Source organism: Quercus suber, unplaced genomic scaffold, assembly GCF_002906115.3.
Source record: "Quercus suber isolate HL8 unplaced genomic scaffold, Cork oak 2.0 scaffold_129, whole genome shotgun sequence".
NCBI classification, from domain to species: Eukaryota; Viridiplantae; Streptophyta; class Magnoliopsida; order Fagales; family Fagaceae; genus Quercus; species Quercus suber.
In genome coordinates, this window is record NW_027069592.1 from 519,778 (window position 1) to 525,094 (window position 5,317).

Here is a 5,317-nt window from a genome sequence, read left to right on the forward strand (position 1 = left end):
TGATCAAATTGTTTATCGTTGTTGGTGTCGAGATCTCGCTGGAGACAAGCTGTGCCATCAGTGTTGGCAGAACCGGCGGTGAATAGAGAGGTGAAACGAAAGAGACGGTAATAGAGTTTCTAACTTAAAATCTGATGTGTCAATTTTATTTTTTAATAGCTGATGTGTCACTTGTATTTTAAGGATATTTTTAATTAAATTAATGATGTGGCATCATCTGAGACATTTATAATAAAATGAAGGGTCAAGATTAAAAAAAATCTATTTGATAGAGTACTCTAAAAACTCTAGAAGACCTGAAACCCCTCAAACATCAACCAGCACTCAAATGGTCCAAACTTCAAAACATAAGAACAGAACACACTCCAACAATCCAAACTTCAAAACATGGAAACATAAATGAAGTCCGAGGCCGGCCAATCAATTTATTTTTTTAACAGGTAAAAACAGCAAAACAGAGAAACAAGTCGTAACTAAAAGCCGAACTAAAGAGGGCATTTCCGTCATTCTCCTTCTCTCCACAAATATTTATCAATGGAAACGTGCCTCCATGCCATGCCCTTCTATTTCGTCAACACCTAGTAGGAACTCGGAAACAACCGCATCACAAAAAACTACTATTTCAAAACACGTTCTCTCCTCATTCCTCACTAAATTTCACAATAAACCTTCATTTCCCAACAACCACCAATCATGTCTCTCACATTCTTTCACTCAATCTTCCACCAAGTCATATCACGGTGGCCGCTACTGCTATGGGTGACAATGTGGACGGTTCTTTTGATCTCAATTGTGGCCGTGGCATCGTTTGCGCCAGTGATTACTTTTGTGAATGCCATTTCTCCATCTTCTTCATTGTTCTCGAAATCATGTAATGTGGAGGGCTTTTTGAGGATTCCTTTGGATTATCCCAAGGAGGTGATGTGCTTTCCTGCTAACATGGTGAGGACTTCCAAATTTGATGTTTTTCTTCCAACCGTGTTTGCAGCTCTTGTAGTGGTTGTTTCGGCTTTCGTGGTTCGGTCTTTGGGCTTGTGGGAGAGTGAGACAGATTGATGATCATTAAAAATGATCAGAAGTTGTTGTCATTGTTCAATGTTCAGTTACTATGTCATTTTAAGAAGAGAAGAAGAAACAATAGCAGAATGATCTATCATGTTTTAAGCACATTTTACAAAGATACGTTTTTGCTATTTATTTTTAAGAAGAAAGTTTTATGTTATATTGTATGTGGAAGTTTACAACAAGTGGGGAGAAATTTTTTGAAACCAGAATCTCTCCATGGAGAAAACCAAGTAGTATCGAAATTTCAATTAGATCGAACCCTTCACGATTGACTGATTCGAGGTCAATTGTGGAACAATTGAGTTTATTAAACCTTTGTTAAATCTTCCTAAATGCTAGTCAAAATTTTCTCGCCTGAATTGCGAACTTATTGGGAATTGGGCAAGCGTGAGAGACCATGGAATGAATCCCATGCCCCCAGCTGAGAACATATTGCCAATAGGGATCACTTTGGGAAGTCTATACTTAATGAAAATTAGGATCTTCTATATATTTTAAGTAAATCATAGAATTCCTAAAATTGTATTCATCTATTTGGAAATAAGTTAATCTACACAATTCAAGTGATAACTCAAGCATCTTTTGTTGTGTTCTATGTCTGTGATTCCAACCACACCCCAACCATCCTTATATATAAAGAAATAAGTGAATTACGATTTCAATATATATTTAAATAATTGATATTGTGATACAATTTAATTCACCAATTTTAGAATAAATAGATAATATTTTAAGAACTTCAAGGCAAATAAATCCTAAACCAATTAAAAGTTAAATTGCTTTGTGATTTTATTTTATTTTATTTTGGGTTTAAAACCCAAAGCACCTTTACAAAATAGGTAAAAGGCTGAAATCCATTTGCTCAAGGAATAAGACGGTGTTAAAAATAAATAAAAAGAAAAAGAAACAAGATGGCTATAGCTTTTGCCTTCGAAAATCAACCCTCCTAAAAAATGGCCACCAAAGAAAGCCTAAAGACATATTGTGTTGTGATTGGCTAAGGGCTGTCACTATGAGAAAATATATCGTTTGTGGATTATATATAGAGCCAGTTTGGGATGTGATTATTTGCTTTAGTTTATTTGAATTTTTATTTTCTTTTTGGTATTATTAATAGACCATTGTACTATTTAGCTCGTTTTTAACCTTTTTTTTTTTTATAACTTTCAACAAAAAATTTTTAATTTTAATTAAATAAACTTTTTTCAAACGGGCCTGTAATGTTCACTCATAATTGGTGTACTTCATCATAACTAGTATGTTATGTCTCTAGTTGAACCCAATATCGCTGTCTAATGGGTGTGAGACCATATTGTACTATTATTTAAATAGCATATGTAGCCCGACTACATCAACTTCGGGTCCATAGCTCAGTGGTAGAGCATTTGACTGCAGATCAAGAGGTCACCGGTTCGAACCCGGTTGGGCCCTTTTGTTATATGTTTTTTGTTTTGTCTATACAAAGTAACGAAGTGCAAAATTTTGAAATTAAATATGGCGTCGCCCGGGTTCGAACCGGAGACCTTCAGTGTGTTAGACTGACGTGATAACCAACTACACCACGACACCTGCTTGTTATTGTTTACTTTTGTACTCTTAAGTAACGTAATTAGTGTTTACTATGTCATTGTCAAAACTCAATAAATGAGAAACATATGTATAAAAATAATTACTCACTAACATATATTTTTTATTTGTTAGTAATGTAATTATTGTTTACTGACATGTTTTATACTTATTGAATTTTAATACTGCTGACATGGATATCAAATACCTTCTCCTTTCAATGATCATTTCTTTGATAACAACCCTTTTAATGACCTGTTTTATCGCAAATGGTAAAAACTTAAAATAATCAAAAGTTCTTTTAAGATGTTTTAGATTTTTTTTTTTAGATCACTATGATGTTTTAACTCTGAAATTTTGCAAATGAGACCTGTTTTGTCTTATAGGCAAAATTCTAGCACAAGAATGGTGGACTATAGAATTTGTAAATTTGATTGGGTTGTTTATTCTTTTTCTTTCAGCCTTATTATTTGTAATTTTTTACTATGATTTTGTAATCGATAAGCTCTCTCCTCTCTTTCTTTTCTCTAATTTACCAAATTCTTCTCTCTACAATGATAAAGAACTTCTTAAGTCCCTAAAAACCGAAACTTTTTGTGCAATTATCTTGGTTGTTAAAAAAATTTAATTTCTTGACTTGATATTAGATTTAGATTTTAAATTTTTGTATTGTAGTTGTTTTTATAGGTTGGTAGAACAGAAGGTTTGTTTACAAATTAAGATTAGAGCTTTCTGCAACGGAAGATAATTATAGACACTACACTTTGTACTCATTATGACTCGGACCCCCGTTCCCTAATGATGGTAAAATTTTAAAGCCCAAGGTTGGTTTAGGGTCTGATCAGACTTAAATTGACTTGAGAAAGGTTTTTATAGAAAATATAACTCTTTTATGAGCTGAAATAAACTATTTTTGGAAAATAAAGGATACAAAAACCCTAGGGCATGTGTACGCATACACGCAAATGTGTATGCATGCCTTAAACCTGCGTGCGTGAGCTTTATGCATATGTATGCATACACGGGCATGCATACGCAAGATTCTAGAAACTATGAAAGACAAGTTTTCTGCATTAAAGTTAAGGTTTTAGAGTGAATCTTACATCGCCTAGGAGTCGTTCCAAACTCCCATTTTCTTAATATAAAAAGCCATACAAGGAACCTTTTCAAAAGACACAGATAATCCTAAAGGAAAACACTTGATTCACTAGAAATAGTGAATCAAAGAGGGAGTTTTTCACAAGACATACTCAAATCAATATTTTCTGATTGGGGCCTTTTCGGGCCTTGATATTCGTGTTTTAAGATTACTAATCATTTTTGTATTTGATTGTGAATAGATTTGATAAAGGGGAACAGTCAAAATCAAGCCTAAGAGCTTTTGTTTTGAGGTAATGTTCTAAGTCCTTTTTTCCTTCTCTTTTATCTATTTAGATCTTTCTTTCTTTTGTTCTTTTTCTTGTTTATATTTTAATGTGTTTGTTTAGTTTAGGTTTATGTATTTTTCTGTCCTTAAGCATGTTAGGTTGTTAGATTTATCGTTTTAAGTTTCTGCTCTATTTTTGTTATTGCTGTTTTTGGGTTACGGTTTCAGGCGTGTATGCGTATGCATACTCGAAGTATGCGTATGCATACAGTAGGGTTGTGTACGCTGACCCTATGCATGTGCATGCATACTCATGCCCAAAAAATCCTATTTCTATCATGTTTGCCTTTTCTTTTGTTTTCTCTTACATGTTTAGTCTTCGTTTAATCTCTTTTGTTCTGCGCTTGAGTTCCTGTTTCTCTGTTTTGTCATGGTTTTAGTTTGTTTACCTATTTGATGCTAGTTAGGGTTTTTTATTTGTTTGTTTACATGGAGCATATGATATGAACATGTATTGATACATAGGTGCTGTGGTGGAGTGAGGTAAGTCATGCATTCATATGAACATGCATTTGGAATATGTTGTTTTGATGATGAGTATGAGTATGTTTGTTTGGATGATGTTTAGATGCAATCACATGTTTGTTTAATCTTACCATGCCTATGTTTCTGCCTTGATTTGATATATACATTTTGCTGTCTTGGATGAAATATGAGATGAGATGCATGCTTAGATTTATGTTAGGGTTTCAATGCTATATGTGATGTGATGTTAGGGTGTGGGATAGGACAAGATGCATGTTAGAGTTTTTTTTTTGGTTGGTTGTTGGTTTTTTGGTTGAGCTTAAGGCTACCGTGATTTGGGGTAGTGGGTTTTTTTTTTTGTGAGAGACATGGTGCATGGTGGTGGTAATTGATTTGGGTTTGGTGGCTTGGAGACAGAGAGAGAGACAGAGACAGAGAAAAATAATAAATAAATGAATAGTGTTTAACTTTGGTTTGAAAATAAGAGTATTGATGTGGAGTGAGTTGTGAAATGGTAAGTTAAAATAGATAAAATGGTTTTTTTAAGTGCTGAAAGCTAAAAAATCTAGCACCACCAATTTGGATGCTCTAATGAAAATTGAAAAGAAAAACTTAGACAAACAATTTAATTTGGCGTGGGTCCCACAAAAAGTGAGTAATTAGTTATGGAAAATGAGTAATAAACACCATAAACCACACCCCCTTAGTGTTATGGCGACTCCTCTGTGCTTGAATGGTATGTTTTAAAGTCCCAAATTGTTTTTAATAGATGAGATAAGATTTTAATTTATGGTA

The 5,317-nt window shown here is 33.6% G+C and overlaps 2 non-coding genes across 2 annotated transcripts; one reads left to right on the forward strand and one right to left on the reverse strand.

Annotated features, from left to right (window-relative positions):
* The first annotated feature begins 2,424 nt into the window (after window positions 1-2,424).
* TRNAC-GCA (transfer RNA cysteine (anticodon GCA)) lies at window positions 2,425-2,496 on the forward strand. Its single transcript has one exon. It is a non-coding gene; the product is annotated as a tRNA-Cys (tRNA).
* A 64-nt stretch (window positions 2,497-2,560) lies between these two features.
* TRNAV-AAC (transfer RNA valine (anticodon AAC)) lies at window positions 2,561-2,634 on the reverse strand. The gene has a single exon. It is a non-coding gene; the product is annotated as a tRNA-Val (tRNA).
* Window positions 2,635-5,317: the final 2,683 nt, after the last annotated feature.